The sequence below is a fragment of the Diabrotica virgifera genome, chromosome 2, assembly GCF_917563875.1.
Source record: "Diabrotica virgifera virgifera chromosome 2, PGI_DIABVI_V3a".
NCBI lineage: Eukaryota > Metazoa > Arthropoda > Insecta > Coleoptera > Chrysomelidae > Diabrotica > Diabrotica virgifera.
The window spans coordinates 170,683,226-170,703,760 of record NC_065444.1 but is presented as its reverse complement, the minus strand read 5'-3'; positions in this window follow the sequence as shown (position 1 = coordinate 170,703,760).

Below are 20,535 nucleotides of genomic sequence, written 5' to 3'. Positions count from 1 at the left end.
CAAAAATATGTAAAAAATTTTTAACAAGTTTCCTTTTGGAGATTATAACTTTTTTTCAGTTTTAAAATAAAATAACATTATAGCAATTTTATAGAGGGTTTTTCAGCGAACAATTTCCACTATACAGTTGTTTAATTCTATTTACTTATATGATTTTACAGCGCTCCAAACTTGACCAGATTCTCGAATGCTCATAGTGATACAATAAAAACAAAAGTTAGGCTTACTTTTCTATCTATATATATTTTTTATTCATACAATTTATTACGATTTTAACATTCCTATGCTATTATTAATCTGTTTTTGACCTTTCTCCCCACTATAAAACTTATAACCCTAAGCATATATAGAAATGGCCCAAGAAGTTGTTTGAGGACAAATTCGCCGGTTCAGAAGAAGAACGACGCAACCACAAAATTCAAAATTCTTAAGAACAGCAAAAAACGAATTTTTGATATCAAAATCATAAAGTATGATCAAAATTAGGCATTCACCACACCGTGCTCAGGATCTCGAGATATAAGCGTTTTTTGGGGTGTGCCGCTTGTCTATGAAGTAACATAACTTTTTTCCTTTTGTATATTTTGTATATTTTTGACTTTTAAAAAATTTTCCAAAAAACTTCTTCATGAATTATGTTTTATTGTTGTGTTGGTTAAAATTATAAACTAAAAAGTTTGTCACTCAACTTTTTTAAGTAAACATGAAACTAACGAAATATGATGACAAAATGTTTAAAAACTAACAACTCCTTTTTTAATGTGTTTAAACATTATGGAGAAATTTCATTGTTATCTATATATACTTCAAAGATGACACAGTAGAATTTTCAAAAGGAAATATTTACAGCGACCAAAGATACAGCGAGGTAAATTTGAAAAATCATCAAAATTGATTTTCGACATTTTTGTATAAAATTTGATTTTTGAATCTGTTCTACCAAATCTAGATAAAAATAAACTTCATATTCGGATTCAGCGACCTCGAAAACATTCACCTTAAATTTGATTCTCGTGGTCGGCATAACGATTGCTGCAACTCGACTAATATATTAGATATAGTCCGTCCGCTATAACTTTTCCCATGCGGTACGATTCATTTTCAATCAAATTCAGTCAAAACAGAAAGTGAAACGTACGCCGATGTGTTTAGTATATAGTATACAGTATACAAAATGTATACTGTATACAGATCGACGTTCGTTTCAATTTATGTTTTGACTTAATTTGATTGAAAATGAATCGTACCGCATGGGAAAAGTTATAGCGGACGGACTATAGAAAAGTATCTTTTTTATTGTATTCCTATGAGAATTCGAGAATCTGGTCAAGATTGGAGCGCTGTAAAACCTAGATGATAAATAAAATTAAACAACTTTGTAGTAAAAATCGTTCATTGAAAAATCCTCTACAAAATCGCTATGATGGTATTTTATTGTGAAATGAACGGAAAGAAAGTTACAACCTCCAAAAGGAAACTTCTTACAAAATTTTCTCATATTTTTGTTTATAACTTTGTTGTTGGTCACTTGACGATAAAAAGTAATAGATATAAAATTGTAGAAAATTTAATTTGCTACATTTTATGTGTAATTAAATTTTCTGTAGGAATGCTAGTTTAGGAGATACAGCGCGAAAGTCCTTTGCACCCCTTTTTCCAATATGGCGGCCGGGGTACAAGGGTGCCGACCCTAAAAACTTGAACCAAAGCTTCTACTGAACCCACCCCACACATTAAAAAAAATAAAATTGACTCCTCTAAGAAATGCAACCCTAAATGTAACATTTCAATGAACTATTAATATGTACTCAGAAAATTTTTTTAACGAGGCTCTATGCGGAGTAGACCAAGGCATCCTTCTAAATGGAGATAGAGTAAACCATATTAGATATGCCGACGACACCATAGTGATAGCAGATAGTTTAGAGGGACTTCAGAGGCTAATGGGTAGAAATCAACGAGTACAGTCAACAATAAGGACTAAACATTAATATATACCCAAAAAACCAAACAAATGATTATTAGCAAAGATAATATAAACGGGGCTCATCTATACATTAATGGAACGCAGATAGAGCGCGTAAAACAGTATTGCTACCTGGGAACTATTATAAATGAGCAGTGGAGCAATGTAAAGGAAATAAAGTGCCGCATAGGAAAAGCAAGAACGGTCTTTAACAAAATGAGCGCCATCTTTAACAGCCACAACATATCCCTATATACAAAAATGAGACATTTGAGATGTTATGTTTTTTGTGTGTTATTGTACGGAGCGAAGGCATGGACCCTTACAGACACCACCATTAAAAAACTTGAAGCATTTGAGATGTGGCTTTATAGAAGAATGCTGAGAATATCATTGACAGCAAGGATCACAAACAAGGAAGTTTTAGGAAGAATGAAGAAGGAACCGGAGATTGTGTTTACCATCGAACGCATAAAATTGCAGTATCTGGGACACGTTATGAGAAATCAGCACCGTTACTCCCTGCTGCAGTCCATACTGCAAGGCAAAGTTAAAGGTAAGTGAGGACCCGGTAGAAGGAGAATATCATGGCTGCGGACTTTGAGAACGGAATCTCAACGGAACTGTTTCGAGCCGCAGCGAGCAAGGTTATGATTGCCAATATGATTTCCAACATCCGAAACGGATAGGAAACAGAAGAAGAAGAATAACGCTACTCAACTACTGTAAGAGCCACGCCGCGACCCACTAGTGGGTCGCTGCCCACCGCTTGGGAAACGCTGATCTATACACCAGGGAAATAAGGCAAAAATATACCATGTTCGGGACACTTGAGCATCCAGGTTGCAAATGGGTTTTTTGGGTACTATATACCTAATACATTATAAATACAAAAATGCCCGTCACAGTTGGGACGAGAAATTTAGTTATTAACAAATAACTGTCAAAAATGGGAGTTTTTTCGTTTAAATCGCTACAGGTAAAAATAGGGTAATTAAATATCTAACTTATAATATTTTTCTTTTAGTAGATGAGCCAAGGTATAAAATAGCGCTTTTTGAATTTTGGTCCGATTATTTGTTGCTTCGGATATTGCAAAATAAAACTAAAATTTCGAAAATAAAAAAATTGCTTTAACTTTTGCGAAAATGAATTTAGACCAGGGCGCATCTGTAAAAATATTAGTACATTTGGACGTTGGGAGGTGACTCAAATTTTTTTGCAGAAATTGCTTGAAAATAAATCAAATAATAATATTTGAGTTATCCTCCCTCTCAAAAAGGTCCGGAACATTGTTTAAATAATCAAAATGTCAAAAAATTAAGGAAAAATTCGATTTTTTTCTTGGTTGTTTGATTATAACTTTAAAAGTATTTATTTCCAAAAAGTTGTACTTACATAAAAGTTGCATAATTAAATTTACAACAATATAGAATTGGTTAAAAATTTAAAAAATAGTCACTCTTGTTGCAAAATAGCAATAATTGCGAAAAAAGCCATACAAAAACAAGTATTCGCATTTTACGTTTTTCAACCATTTATGCTACACTTAGGACCTTCATATTTCACCCAGAAAAACTTTATGATACAGTAAAACAATACTGTAAAGGTCATTAAGATCGGTTTAATAGATTTTGCAAAATAAATTTTGCAATCCAGCTTTCGCAAAAAAAATTCATTTTTTCAAAATGTTACAGTACTGAAAATAAAGCAGATAGCAAGTTGAATTTTTTTTTGCGTATAGAAGTGTACTGTACCTTTTATATGCAATTTTGAAAAATTAAAATCGATTAACACGACGGCGTCAGGATTTTTTTTAAATAAACGTTAATTATTGGTGCTACGCGCAGGACAGCGGATAGTTTGCTCTGATTGGGCATTCCAATGACCTTTGATAATGATTGATACATTTTAATTTTTATTACATTTCGATATAAATAAATAAATTTGTTTATTGCAAAATAAAAACACATACTCTATCCTTTGAAATAACACTTTTATTAGCAAAAACTTTCTTTGTTCATATATTTTAACTTAGAGAATAAAAGTTTATTATTTTTAAACATATGCAATTGTTTAAACAATATTTCACAAACAATAATAAAATTAGTTTGATTTTTGTGAAACTAAAGTATTAAAGTACAACAAAATATAGAGTAATGAAATAATATATTAGATAAAGATTGGAAAACATTTTGGTGGAAATCAATTTGTGTGAATCGAACACCGCTGTCCTGCGCGTAGCACCAAAAATTAATGTTTATTTAAAAAATTTCCTGACGCCGTGGTAATTAATCGATTTTAATTTTGCAAATTGCAAATGAAAGGTACAGTACACTTCTATGCTCAAAAAAAAATTCAACTTGCTATCTGCTTTATTTTCAGTCCTGTAACATTTTGAAAAAATGAATTTTTTTTGCGAAAGCTGGATTGCAAAATTTATTTTGCAAAATCTATTGAACCGATCTTAATGAAATTTACAGTATTGTTTTACTATATCGTAAAGTTTTTCTGGGTGAAATATGAAGGTCCTAAGTGCAGCATACATGGTTTAAAAACGTAAAATGCGAATACTTGTTTTTGTATGTTTTTTTCGCAATTATTGCTATTTTGCAACTAGGGTGACTATTTTCTTAAATTTTTAACCAATTCTATATTGTAGGAAATTTAATTACGCAACTTTTATGTCAGTAAAGCTTTTCTCGAAAATGAACACTTTTAAAGTTATAATCAAAAAACGAAGAAAGAAATCGAATTTTTCCTTCATTTTTTGACATTTTCATTATTTAAACAATGTTCCGGACCTTTTTGAGAGGGATGATAACTCAAATATTATTATTTGATTTATTTTCAAGCAATTTCTGCAAAAAAATTTGAGTCACTTCTCAACGTTCATCTCAAAACAGATGCGCCCTGGACTAATTTAAGACTTTCATGTTGCATGAAAGGTTGAGTCAAACAGTTCACACAATGCACAAACAATTTTAAGACGATTCGTCAGTTAGTTTAAATTTTATTCAATTTGTTTATCCCAAATTTTTCGCAATGTTATTGTTCAGAAAATAATAATGCTCTAGCAATTCTGTAGAAACAACATGAAAGAAGAATAGTCATATTTTCAACGCATTTAAAAAAAATTATTAAAAAGTCATTTTTATCACTCCGAAAACATTTTACTAAAATAGCGTCATTTTTGGCTTATAAATAATTTGAATAACTTTGTTAGTATTGACTGTATGCTGAAAACTACAATGGGATTTGAAAAACTGGTATTTTTATACGAATTTTCAAAGAAAAACTTTTCGCCTAGGTTAATTACGGTCAAAGTTAGCCAATTTTTTTATTTAATTGACGGCTACCTTGTTTATAACAATTAAGCAACCTAACTAGAGCCGTTTTGAAGTTGAGGGTATATAGTTTATGTGTAAAAGTTTGAGTAAACTTTGAAGCTCAACAGAGTGAATAATAAAGTTTTAAAAATGGCGTCCTAACGGAATGGATTCGTGGTCGGTGGAGGGGAAATATTGAAATCCGTGCCCCCAAAAAATTAAACTGATTCTTCAAACATATGCTGCGAATAATATCGCCGGAGCTTGTTGATGGGTTTTGATCATAATTTTTTTAATTTGTATGTACTCGTAGTCTTAGAGAGTACGTCATGTACACACATCCCCACCTAACATTAAAAAATGTTAGGGGAACCCCGCTTATCACTCAAGGTTATGAAAAATAAATTAAGACCGATTCTAAGACCTACCGAATATACATATATAATTTCATAAAAATCGGTCAAGCGGTCTCGGAGAAATATGGAAACAAACACTGTGACAGGAGAATTTTATAGATGTAAATATATAGATGACTATTAACAAATAGGGGTTGGTGATAGAAGAGTGAACATTAAGGGTTGTATGTATTTTTTAATTCTACATCATATAAAATTAAGGTAGATAATTTTGTCCAAAAAAATTTAAAAAAATGTCAGGGGGGCTTATAAATGTCCCTTATAACTTATGGGTATAAAAAATAGATTAAAACCTAACCTCCGTATATAGAATATACGTGTAAAATTTCATAAAAATCGGCCAAGCCGTTTGGGAGTAGTATGGTAACTAACACTGTTACAGGAGAATTTGATGTATATAGAAGTAACTGTGAATTAAATAATAAAAGTGGCTAACTTTGACCCTAATTAACCTAGGCAAAAAGTTAATTTCTAAAAATTCGTGTAAAATACCAGCTTTTGAAATCCTAAAGTAGATTTACTCTATAGTCAATATTAACAAAGCTATTCAAATTGTTTATAAGCCAAAAATGACTCTATTTTACTAAACTGTTTTCGGAGTGATAAAAACGACTTTTTAATGATTTTTTTCAATACTTTGAAAATATAACTATTCTTCTTGCATGTGGTTTCAACAGAAATGCTATGTCATTATTATTTTCTGAACAATAACATTGCGAAAAAAAAGCTGTTTGCGATAAACAAATTGAATAAAATTTAAACTAATTGACGAATCGTCTTAAAAATGTTTGTGCATTATATGGAATGTTTGACTCAACTTTTCATGCAATATGAAAGTCTTAAGGTCATTTTCGCAAAAGTTATAGCACATTTTTTATTTTTGAAATTTTAGTCTTAATTTGGAATTTCCGAAGCAAAAAATGATCGGATCAAAATTCAAAAAGTTCCCTTTTAAACCTTGGCTCATCTGCTAAAAGAAGAATATTATAAATAAGATATTTAATTACCCTATTTTTACCTGTAGCGATTTAAACGAAAAAACTTCCATTTTTGACCCTTATTTGTTAATAACTAAGTTTCTCGTCCGAACTGTGACGGGCATTTTTGTATTTATAATGTATTAGGTACCTAGTACCCAAAAAATCCATTTGCAATCTAGCTGCTCAAGTGTCCCGACAAAAACCTAATTTCTCTGGACTACTAGGAGACACCTATACTATTAGCTTTAAATCCATGTTAGAAGCAAATACAAAAATAACTTTACGTTTTTAATCTTTTTTGTTGTTTTGTCGATTATTGTACCAACTTTGATGGTAATGCTGATAATAATGGCAATAAAAAATTTAACAAAACTTCAATATGCCTATAAGATAAAACTTTGTCTGTAAGATAAAAAGTAATATTCCTCTATTGCTACTTGATTTCCGATGTCTATGTGGATTTTTATTTAGTTTTGTAATTGTCAATAATGGAGAGACATAATTTAAATCGCAACAGCAATGGCATGCTATCAGGATGCTTCAAGCTGACAGAAGTCAGACAGACGTTGCTGAGGTCATCCACATGAATCGAAGTGTCATTAGTCGTTTGTGGTTAAGTTTTCAAGGGTGATGTTGCTAAACGTAAAAGTAGGGTTAACTACTCGAAGACCTGTCAGAGTACGTGTGTTATGCAGAGGAAATCACGCTTTTCGACTACATTGGGCACAAGAACACGCAAATTGGGTTAGACGTGAGTGGACCTCTACTTTGTACATAGATGAGTCCAGATTTGGATTTGCACCAGATACAAGACGGACATGAATTTGGAGACGATCTAGCAATGCTGAACGATTGGCCACCTTGTAGGTGGTTCATAGATAGCAAGGCGGCAGTATAATCGTATGCGTATGAGGTGGCGACATTCTTGGTGGAAGAACCAATCTCGTTTGTCTGGAATGGTTTCTAAATGCAACAGACTACCGCGATATTATTCTCGAACCTATTGTTGTGCCCGTTGCATAACAAGGTGGTGACCAATTTTAATTAATGCACGAGAATGCGCGTCCGCGTACGTACTCCCAGGTTCATGCGAACATTCCTCGAAGATAATGAAATTGAGGTTTTGCCATGGCCTGCAATTGAGCTTGTATAGGACATATTGGACAGACGCATTTTGCAACAGTATTTTGCGTTCAATACAAGACAGCATCTGTTTGAGGGCCTTTCAATGGAGTGGAACAGAATACCGCAGCATGACATTAACCATCTGATTATGAGTTTGCATAACAGATGTAGGACAGTAATCAACAACTTTGGAAGTCATACACAATACTTCTTTCTTCTTGCAGTACCGTCTCCTATCGGAGGTTGGCTACCATCACAGCAATCTTAACTTTGTTGGCTGCAGCTCTGAACAACTGTATTGAACTGCACCCATACCACTCCCTTAAATTTCGCAACCAGGAAATCCTCCTACGTCCCACATTTCTCTTTCCCGAGATTTTTCCTTGGATTATGAGTCTTAGCAGAGAGTACTTTTCTCCTCTCATTATGTGGCCTAGATACTCCAGTTTTTTCGTTTGTATGGTTTTTATTACTTCGCATTCCTTCCCCATCTTCAGCAAAACATCTTGATTTGTTACTCTTTCTGTCCATGGTATTTTGCCTCAATGTTTTTGATGTTTATCTTTTTCAGTGTCCAAGATTCCATGCCGTACAGCAGAACGGAGAAAACATAGCATCTCAACATTCTCGTTCTTAAGTATACATTTATGTCCCGGCTGCATAGGAACTTTTTCATTTTGACAAACGATTGTCTCGCTATCTCAATTCGCCTCTTGATTTCTCTTGTCTGGTCATTAGTATCAGTGAAGCAAACCCCTAAATATTTGTAGGACGTAACTCTTTCAACTGGCTGATTATTTATGGTTAAATTCACATTGGTGTATAGCTTCTTTGTTACAATCATGAATTTGGTCTTTTTGATGTTCAATTTTAGACCATACTTATTGGTATGAGTGTTTATGTTTTCCATCAAATACTGTAAATTTGCTAGGTTATCTGTTACTATTAGCGTGTCATCATCGTATCGTATATTGTTAATTAACTCTCCGTTAATGTTCATACCAATGTTTTGCTCTAGGAGCGCTTCCTGACATATTGTTTCGCTATATATATTGAATAGTAGTGGAGAAAGCACACAACCCTGACGCACACCTCGACGAATCTCAATTTCTTCGGTTAACTCATTATCAACCTTGATTTTTGCTGTTTGTCCCCAGTCGTACAACCTGGATATGATGTTAATGTCGCGACTGTCGATGTTTTTGCATCTTAGGATTTCATACAGCTTTTGGTGTCTGACTTTATCGAAGGCCTTCTCAAAATCTATGAAACCTACGTAGAGGTCTTGGTTTACATCCAAACATCTTTGCATTAGCACACTCAGAGCAAACAAAGCTTCCCGTGTTCCCAGTCCACTTCTGAATCCAAACTGTGTGGCGCTTATGTCATCTTCTAATTTATTAAATATTCTTTTGTGAATTATTTTTAAAAATACTTTTAGTGTGTGGCTCATCAATGCTATAGTTCTGTGGTCTGAACACTCTCTGGCGTTATTCGTCTTCGGGATTGTGACAAAAGTAGAGGAGGGCCATTTCTTTGGTATGATGCCTGTTCTATAAATTGTGTTATATAATACCGTTGATTGAGGTATTAGGTACTCTCAATACCTCAATCAACGGTATTTGCCCGAGTAATAACATACGACAGTGGCTTGATGCTCATTTTATCATTGTTTTCGTTTAAATGTAGTGAAGTTTTCACTACTTTTTATACTATTTAACAATGGAAAACTGTTGAAAAGTGGTTCTTGTGTTAAGAGAAAACTGCAATCTACTGGCGAAGGTGAGCTTAATCGCCCATCTACTAGCAATGACGCCAAAGTGCCTCAAATATTTTCAAGTGTTAAGAAAGGGAAGAAGCTGTTACGAAAATATTGTCCTGAATGCCTTCAATACGGATTCACGTACGTAGGTACAGAAGAAGAACGTATACTCCAATGTACCCCTTTGTTTCGAAACCTTGGCTAACGAAAGTATGAAGCCTTCAAAACTTGATTTCAACCACATTTCAACTAAACATCCAAAAACATTTGATGTTTATTCAAAGAAATGACTTTGACCCGCTCGAATATGGAGAATGTGGCGTTGGGGCAAGGTAATCAATAAAATTACCATGGCCTCTTACCAGCTGTCTTTGCTAATAGTAAAGAATAGCGCTCTATGCACACATCGGATGAGAACCTTATTTTCCCGGGGCAGAAAAAATAATTTCGTCACTTCTGTTTGACGAAAACCAAGGTCCAGGGCCCCCGTAAGAACTACTGGCGCCTGTGTGCAAAAAATTATTTTGGCGCCCCTTAAGGCATTTTGATAATTTTTTTTATTTATTTTTTTTTGAAGGTAGGTAGGTAGGTGCAAATAAAGCAAAATAGGAACAAATAACACCATAACAAATCTTAATTAAATAAAGTTTAAGGGGCTTTATTGAATCAATTCTGCTGGACCATCTTGTCACACATAGAGGGTTTAGACTTAACCCGAGAACATTTTTGCTCACCTCACAACATCCCACCTTTTTGTGGATGGCGAACCCAGAGTAACGCGATTTTCAAATTTTGTCCATTAAGGTACGTTTTTACTGCAGCGGCTGGCTCGTTAATCGCTGAAAGATCGTCGCTGAATCTGAGCATTGATTGCGGTATACTGCTTGTGTGATTTGTTGGCGGTGCGTGTTTCGGAGTTTTGTATTTGAGAAATTTTTGTGAAGTGAAGCTTGTTTTTATAAGTATGTATCATTTCATAATTTCCTAATCAATGGTTGTTTATCACAATTTTTAAGTATCCTTCTTCATGTCTTCTTTTAAATATTGCATGTTTTTCTAATCTTGTAGCATTGGACAATTCTTTCTTCATCCTCTATTTCCTCTGCTCGCATGTATTTTAACAATAATTGTTTTCTTTGAATAATAATATTAATATTGTCCGTCTGTCGTCTGTTCGTCCGTCCGTAAACATAACTCCTCATTATACCAGGTAGAATGAAAATGAGGTGTCCAATGAAAGCTTATGATCCAAGTATACTACTACAGGTGAGAAAATTTGACCTAAGACTTCCGCTTTTAGAAATGCAACCGCAAGTACTATTTTAAAGTCAATAGTACAAGCGATGTAATATTCGACGCGCTATAGCAAGATGAGAACAAATATATACCTACTTCTGGTTTCATGACTGTCTGTTCATCGTCCATGAAAATAACTCCTCCGTCATTCCACTAGGTAGAATGACAGATGAGATGTCGAACGAAAGCTTATGATTCAAGGATGGTACTAAAGGTGAGAAACTTGACCTAGGACTTCCGGTTTTAGAAAGGCGACCGGGAGTACTGTTTTAAAGTCGCCGGAATAATAATATAAGCAATATATTATTCGACTCACCTTAGAAACACGAGAGCAAATGTATACTTCCGGTATTCTGACTATCTGTCCGTCTGTGAAAATAACTCCTTCGCCATGGCACTAGGTATAATGGCAAATGAGATGTCGAATGAAAGCTTATGACCCAACGATGGTAATAAAAGTGAGAAATTTCACCTAGGACTTCCGGTTTTAGCAATTCGACCGAAAGTACTGTTTTAAAGTCGTCGGAATAGTACAAGTGATATATTATTCGACGCGGCTCAGCAATACGAGAACAAATATATATTTCCGGTTTCATGACTGTCTGTTTGTCTGACCGTCAACGAAATACGCCACTATAACCGCCCAGTGTCTACGATTTTGTCTGCTCTCATACTCTCAGAGCAGTCACCAAAAATCGACACTTGCTGCCCCTGGGTACAAAGGTTATAGACGCTTCAGTCAAAACGGCTCCTACAATCCACACAACCACACGCACAATCAGATACACCGCATTCACTGTTCAGCTACAGAGTTGCCAGATGTGATTTTATAAATCTCCCACTTAGAAACTGAAATTCCCTCAAATTCTGAAATTCCCTCAAATTCTGAAATTCCCTCAAATTGAAGCTCAAATCTCCCAAATTTAAATTTTTGGCACATTTTAATGAAGTAGTAGTCATATGTAAAGAAGAGTAAACCAAAATTATACTACTTATTAACAGAGGCCCTGGAAATAATTCATATGTCCTATCGTCTTCGATTATATGAGAGTATAATATACAGTTCTATGTACATTCGCAAATTTAATTTCCCTAGACGGTTTCAAATTACCAAAAAATTGTGGGAAAATACCCCAATCTGGCAACCCTGTTCAGCGACGATATTTCAGCGATTAAACGAGCGAGCCGCGCCAGTAAAAACGTACCTTTAGACGGGACTTACCATAATAGGCATAATACTTATAACAAATCCACAGGGTACCAGGCGGTGCTGTGGTCGAAAAATTGTTTAAACAATTTTTTTTTAAACAAATTCACAAAAGAAAATTTTTCATTTTGAACAAATTTTTTTTAGATAACTATGGTCATTCTGAGTAAAAATGGTTCCTTGTCATTTTTCTCTAAGATTGATTGTTGTCGAGTTATACGCGATTTAAGATTTGAAAAATGCGAAAAAATGATCATATACGTAACTCGACAACAATCAATTTTAGAGAAAAATCACTAGAGACCTTTTTTGCTCAGAATAACCCAAATTATCTAAAAAAATTGTTCGAAGTGAAAAAATTATTTTTGTGAATTTGTTTTAAAAAGTTGTTTAAACAATTTTTCGACCAAGGTACCGCCTGGAACCCTGTGGATTTGTTATAAAGACCTATTTTTGAGTAAGTTTTTGCCAAAAAAAAACCATCGAAATAATTTCGCTAACGGGGGCAACGATACAGCTTGGGCTATAGCGCTAATTGTTAATAATTAAAAACAACAGCTTCGTAATAAAATAATGACAAAAATTTCTTCAGGATCTTGAAGAAGGGGTTTTAAACTTTGACTTCGTCGCTTTTTGACTCTCATATTAATGATTTTTAATCGAGTTATTAAGCCTTAAAAATGGCCATTTTCGCATTTTTTAAGTTGAAATCGCGTATAACTCGACAACAATCAATTTTAGTGAAAAATGACAAGAGGAATTTTTTACTCAGAATGACCCAAGCGATCTAAAAAAATTGGTTCGAATGAAAAAAATTATTTTTGTGAATTTGTTTTAATAATTTTTCGACCAAGGCATCGCCTGGCTCTCTGGATTTGTTATAAAGACCTCATTTTGAGTAATTTGCAAAAAAATCGAATCGAAATAATTTTGCTAACGGGGACGACGATACAGGCCGGTCTAATTAGTTATTTGATGTGTACGCTAATATACGCAAATATTGTCGATTCATCATTTGAGTGTCACACAATCGTTGGCTTATAGATGAGATAGAATTACCGCCCACACACTACTACTTACATGTTTAGAATTTTTCCACGAAATCAGGGCTTAGTTAGGTATTTCTTATCTACAGTTTTGTCTACGGAATGGGTGTTTGTTATTTTTATAGCAGGATTTTTTATTTTATATCTATAGAAAGACTAATAATGTCATCCAAACAAAGTAAAATTGATCTATTTAATTTCTCAACTTTTATTTTAAAATTAATTTTTGCTTTTTGATTTTTTTTTTAAATATTTTGCAATTTTTGATCCTCAATTTTTGCGCCCCTAAAGGATGGCGCCCGTGTGCATTACACACTTTGCACTTATGGTAGCGGGGGCCCTGCCAAGGTCAACAGAAATGTAAAATACCTATTCATATCCAAACAGTGAAAGGTAGAATCGAGAAAATGTCTGTTAACATAAGGAGAGTTTAATAATATCTGCTATAAAAGAAACTGACTTTTATTCTTTACAATTAAACGAAAGTACAGATTATATTGCTGACAAAGTTAATTTGTTATGCTTAGTAAGGTTTAATTTCAATGGATCAGTTGAAGAAATGTTATTGTGCCACACACTAAGCACCATTACAACTGGCCAAGTCATTTTGGATTCCTTGGATAGTTTTATTCGCGAAAATGGAACTAATTGGTCCAAATGGGTCGGGCTTACAACCGATGCGATTGAGGTGAGAATAGGCCGCGAATATGAAAAAACATCAAAAGATGGGTCGCCAGACATGAAGGTTGGGAGCAACTGCCCTAGATTATTTTGATGTGTGTAATAATTTGATGTGAAAATATAAGAAAAATATAATAGTATATTGTGAAACCAGTGCAGAAAGTTACTAATTTTGTCACGAGTTTGAAAAGTTGCGGTACGAGCGCAAGCGAGTGTCAAATCACAATTTCGAATCACAATTCGCATCACAATTTCCAAACGAAGATTTATTATAATAATAAATAATAAATTTTAAACTGTATTTAATTGATACTAATCAATTTAAATTCCTTATACTTAAACAAATTTCACAGAAATCAGTTAAAAAATTAATGCACTGCCTTAATTTGTTTGAATTTAACTATTTTAAATAAATTAGTACAAAATAATGTCACATTTGACGTTATATTTATGCAGTCACGAATTTCCACCAGATCTACTTCATTCGACGTATCTTGCTGAGGTTGCTAAATCCTTATTGATTAATTGATAATTATGAAATTTTTATTAAGAATAAAATTGTAAGATAAAACAGTTGTTACATCCATAATTTAATTTCTATTCGATAATTAAGTATAATAATAATTGTTTTACAGGTTGTACATTTGTCTACATTTTAACCACAGATGTAATGGTAGGGGAGCAAAGTATGCTAAATGTGCAGTCACTCGAGCGCTTTGGGGACCTATTGGGTTGTGATTATTAGGTCCTAAAACCAAAAAAAGTTAAGTAAAATTTTCCATTTTATCGGGCGCTTGCCATTTTTTAATTTAATTTTCCATTTCCATTAATCGTTTTTTCCGAATATTGCGCCATCTATCCATAATTCGAAAAAATGTTTCGAATAAAAGTTGCTTATTTTTATGCAGAGAATTCAAATCTGCAATAAAAAATGGGAGCTCCCATTTAAGATTTTAAAGTAACCCCCCACCCCACCTCCGTGGGGGACCGCGTTTGATACCATTCGATATATTTTTCAAAAATATTAAATAAGTGTATTTTGCAGTTTTTAGATCTGATGTATATTTTGCTAAATATCGCGGGATTTGTATTTAAAATTTAAAATTTACCCCCCACCCCTCTCTGTGATGGGTCGTGTTTGGTATCTATCGATAGATTTTTGAAAAATATTGAACGTGTAGTTTTTAGTTTTTCGATCTGACGTTCATTTCGCGAAATATTCGCCTTTTTCTTGTGAAACTTTGTGACTCACCAATTCCCTTACGCCCCGCTCAAATCGTCAGATTTTTTAAATACACACTGTTTTGCATGTATTTAACTTACCTTATCTTAATCTGACAATTTCGAGTATTTTAAGGATAGATTTTTTTTTTCGGGCCCCCTAAACGAACTCCCCTGTGTTAAGAGCCCATATATGGCAGAGGTACATCTGCAGGGTACCACGTTTCTCCCCATATGATAATCTGACGCGCTCGAGTAACTGCAAAAATCCCCGCTTGGGCTCCCCTACCATAAACATAATATATTAAATATATAACGTTACTTAAAATGAGGTAGTCATTTGTAAAATAACAAATGTAAAATGTAAAGTTCAAAAATAATGTGTTAAAGTAGCGAATTTTGCAGATTTTTCGGACATGAGTTAAATCGGTTCTTTTTTGAAAAGCACTATCAAATCTAATATCTTAAATAAAACCGTTCATCTAAACATGGTATAATTATATTTATGGTTTTATTGTCGAATATAATGGTACCGTGATATTTTCTCACAGCATAAGATGTGATTTATGATATTAGTGTGCAGAAAAGTGACGTTTCTGTGCCGAAATAGTTATTTTCCTAACAAGTGCAGAAAATCATACTTTTCCGCACGCGACTGCAGTTTGCCGAACGACGCGAAGCAGGAGTTCGGCAAGCAGTCGAGTGCGGAAAAGAGACTTTCTGCAAGCGTTAGTAACAATATTTTTTCTACGAGTCTTAAAAAAATGACCAAATCTTAATCAATTAATTTAATTAATATGAAAATACATACACAAATTAATTCTTTGACAAGGTTGTCAAAACCAAACTTTCAGCATAATTGGTTAGCATGACGACGATCTTGGTTTCCATGACGACGATTCAAAACCACTGTTATTGTCTACTGATTTAACTTTCGAATATTATGTCAAAATTATTTTATTTCATCGAATTCTTGCGTTAATTTCATTAAAACATGAACACAATAAGATATATTTGAAATAAATTAGTAAATAATATCTAAATATTAGTGTATTGCATGTATTATAATTACTTTAAGGCCATATTTTATATATATATATATATATATATATATATATATATATATAAAGCAGTTAGGTAATATTGACTGACACTATGTAAAATCTTGTTAATTTTGAGGTTGCAGTCATAAATTTCAGGGGGCAGGATAAGTAAAACTCTTAGTTATTATCAAGCTTTCGCAAAATTTATTTGCTTCTTCAAGATATGCTAAAAAATAAATTTAAATTTAAACAAATAAATTTTGCGAAAGCTTGATAATAACTAAGAGTTTTACTTATCCTGCCCCCTGAAATTTATGACTGCAACCTCAAAATTAACAAGATTTTATATATATATATATATATATATATATATATATATATATATATATATATATATATATATATATATATATATATATATATATATATATATATATATATATATATATATATATTGTTATATTTCTATTTGATATGAAAATTAAATTTTGATAATTATAAACAGAATTCAATTTAATATAAAATATTTTCAATTTTCTCAACCACGGGCATATAAATTTAGAACAACCTGTATACAACAAATTGTTATATTTAATTTTAAGAAGTGATTAGAAAAAGCTTACGGAACTCGGGACAATGCGCTTAGAAAAAAACAAAGTGAATGGCGCGTACCATTATCGTTGTTCGCGGAAGGTTCGATCATTAGCCTATGCTAAATAAAACTCAAGTGAAATCGATAATAGGTCATTATCGTTGTTCGCGGAAGGTTCGATCATTAGCCGATGCTAAATAAGACTTAGTGGAAATAGAGAATAGGTCATTAAATTTTGTAAATAGTAGAAAGTAATTTTAGAATGGGAATTAACTATTTTCTTTGAAATCCATTAAGCATATTTAGAAAGATTAAAAATTGGTTTTGAGGAAGACTGCGAATGAGAGTTGGTGGTGGAAGGTTGATTTGTGAATCTGGAAGGGATATTTAGAAATTAGGGGAATGAATGACAAATAGAGGCAGAATGTTTTGAGCTGTCGAGAAGTGAAGTCCAGTAGTAGACGGTAGTGTACGGAGAGTGAGAAAGCCGGTGTAGTTCCGTGAGTGTGGAGTATCTATCGTGGAACGAGAGGTAGGCCAGGTTGAGAGTAAAAGAACCTCCTTGAGCCAAGAGTGTCCCGGTAGCTGATTGCAGTTTCGAAAAAGGTAGAATACAGCATCACGACAGAAGCAGGTACGAGAGCTATACGAGCTAGTTTTCAAAGGAGAACATTACTGAAAGCCAGGACGAGGTTTTGATCGCAGCCAAGGATAGCAGGAAACGGGTTTTGTGTGAAGACATTCTCAGTTCACCAGAAAAAGGTCAGTCTCATTTGTTTGGACATGAATGTATGGGTTTTTCGTATTAAATACCACATTATAAATTGAAGAACATAATAAATAATATCAGAAAAGCTTCATCAAACTTAAATAGAATTGTTGCTAATAAATCCTAATAGTTAAATGTTAATAAAAACTTTCAATTGGAAACCAAAAGGAAATAAGGTTCCCATTTGTAAATGTTATGTTTAAGAATAATAAGATCTAGCAAATATTAAGCAGTGATTGCCATTTAAATAAAATAAACAATATTTTGATTATAATTGTAACCCATATGTGTGTATTATTTTACTCTTTTCTTTCCTATCCCGATTAGGAACCATTGAGAAATACTTAGAAGCCACGAGAGTAAGTAATTAATTTTATAATTCGCCCTGAGATTGAAAACATATTGATATGTGATCTGGTAAATTAATTAGATTATGATTAATGCATGGATTAAATTAAATGACATATAAGGATATTATCTCATATCAATAATCAAGATCACATCAACTGTCGTCCAACGTGGAAAGCATGGAAAAGTATTTCTAGTGGCAAATTTGAAGGATAGAAAGAGTAAAGCCGGTATTTGAAAATTTATATGCCTGTGGTAAAAAGTGAGATACTTACATTTGATAACATAAAATTTTAGATCTCTTTAGGTACAAATTTTACATAACTGATTTAATATTTTATTTTTACGATATTTACATTTGATATATTTATTGACAATTTATAATATTTGGGTGAGAAAAAGTCGTCTTGGTAACATACTAGTAAAATTTCATATTTGGCGGGGACAGTACTTCTTGAAAACAAATGTCTGTGACAAGAAGCCAAAGCAAAGACAACAAAAAACAAAAAGAACATTCAAATCAAGAGAATAATTCAGACCAAGAAGATATTTTAGACACGACAATCATGGCATCAGAACAGCAAGAATTATCAGGAATAGATAAATTATTACAAATGATGCAACTCCAGTCACAAAGAATGGAACAAAAACTGGATGACAATCAAAGAGAAACAAAACAAGCAATGGATGAAGCAAAAAGGACAATGGATAAAAATCAGGAAGAAACATCAAAGAAAATGGATGAAACACAACAAAAATTGGATCAAAAAATGGATAAAGTGGATCAAAAAATGGATGAAACACAACAAAAAATGGATGAAACACAACAAAAAATGGATGAAACACAACAAAAATTGGATCAAAAAATGGATGAACCACAACAAAAAATGAAACAAGCAATAGAAGAGAACAACAAGAAAATGGAGGAACGCATAGGAAAGTATGAAAAGGAAGTAAAAGGATGTTTGACAACAATGAAAAACGAGATGAAAGAACAAGAAATGAAAATTCAAAATAAAATAAAGGAGATAACGAATTGCCAGAAAAAGGAAATAGAAAATTTGGAAAACAAGTTTGAAAACGCTATTCAAGCAGACAGAGAAGAAATGGAAAGAAAGATTGCGGAAATCAATATTCAACAAAATGTAGGAGAAAGAAGAGAAATGATTATACATAGCACAGATGACGTGAAGATAAGGTTTGGCGGGGATGTAAAAAGATTACACCCAGTGCCGTTCATAAATAGCCTAAAAAAGAAAATACAACACATCGGAAATTTCGAAACAGCAAAAGAAACTATCAGAAACCATCTCAAATATGAAGCAAGCCTATGGTTCGATAGCAAAGAAGAAGAATTCGGCAATTGGCAACAATTTGAACAAAAATTTTTGAATTATTTCTGGGGAAAAATCCAACAATTGGAAATTAACAAGGAATTGCAAAATGGGAAATACAATGATAGGATGGGGATATCAGAAAGGACATATGTTTACAAATTTACAATAATGCAAAACATTTACAATATAATTACTCATCGGAACAATTAGTCGAACTGATTGCAAGACATTTCGAAGAAACGCTGGAAGACCATATCACATTGCAAAACTACAAAGACATAGATAGTCTATGCCAATTCTTACAAATAAGAGAATCACGTTTAAGAGAAAGAAAATCAAGAAGGTCGCGAGAAGATTACAGGCCCCGAGAGACACAGGATTACAGAGAGAGAAATCAAAATAGGAGAGACTATACAAGACGAGATTTTAATCCCAGAAGGGAAAACGAAAATAGAGACAACGGAAGAGGAAATTATGAACAAAGAAATAGGCAATGGAATGAGGACAGAAATCGAGAATACCAGAGTAGAAACATCACACGCTCAAATCAAGAAAACAGAAATAATGGTAGACAAAATGAACAGGGATATCGAGAAAACCGAAACAGATCCGACAGACCAAGAGAAAATAGAAGAGAGGTAAATAATACCCAGACAGAAGAATATGACGGAGAGAGAAATTATGACGAAAATATAAACAACAATGAGCAACCGGCGTCTTTTCACGACGGCGCTCACTAAAAAAAAAACAAACAGGAATATTTTGTCACCCCAAGGAGTTTATTAAATTGGCAGGAAACAACGAAAAGAAAAATGGAATTAATTTAAAATTTGTGGATGGATTTATCAACGAGACACCAATTAAAATTATGATAGATACTGGATCGGAAATAACATTGGTCAACAGAAAACTAATAGAAGAAGTTAACTTAACAAATTTAATTTACAAAATACCTAGGGTAAATTTAGTGGGCGCAAACAAACGGACATTGGCAACTATAAATGAAGGCATACGAGTAATGGTACGACTGGGTAAGAATATGTATGCACTACAATGTGTAATAATGCCAAATATGTCACATGACATGATAGTAGGAGTTGACGAATTGGCAGAAAAACATGTAGTGATAGATTTTAAAAATAATACGATGAAACTAACAGAAGAAAAAGAAAAGGAACAGGACAAGGAACAGGAGAAACAAAATACGGACGAATCAGGTAAAGAACAAACAGTGGAAATGAATTTGGCAACGAAGCAAGGACAAAGAAGAAAAGGGAGAAAAAGTCAGAAAAGGATAAAAGAAAATGAAACCTGTGGCTCCTCAAAAGAAGAGTTGAGCCCAGAAGAAGAAAATTTGAGAGTATCAGAAACAAAGGAAACCTGGGATTCCTCAAAAGAAGAGACGAGCTCAGGAGAA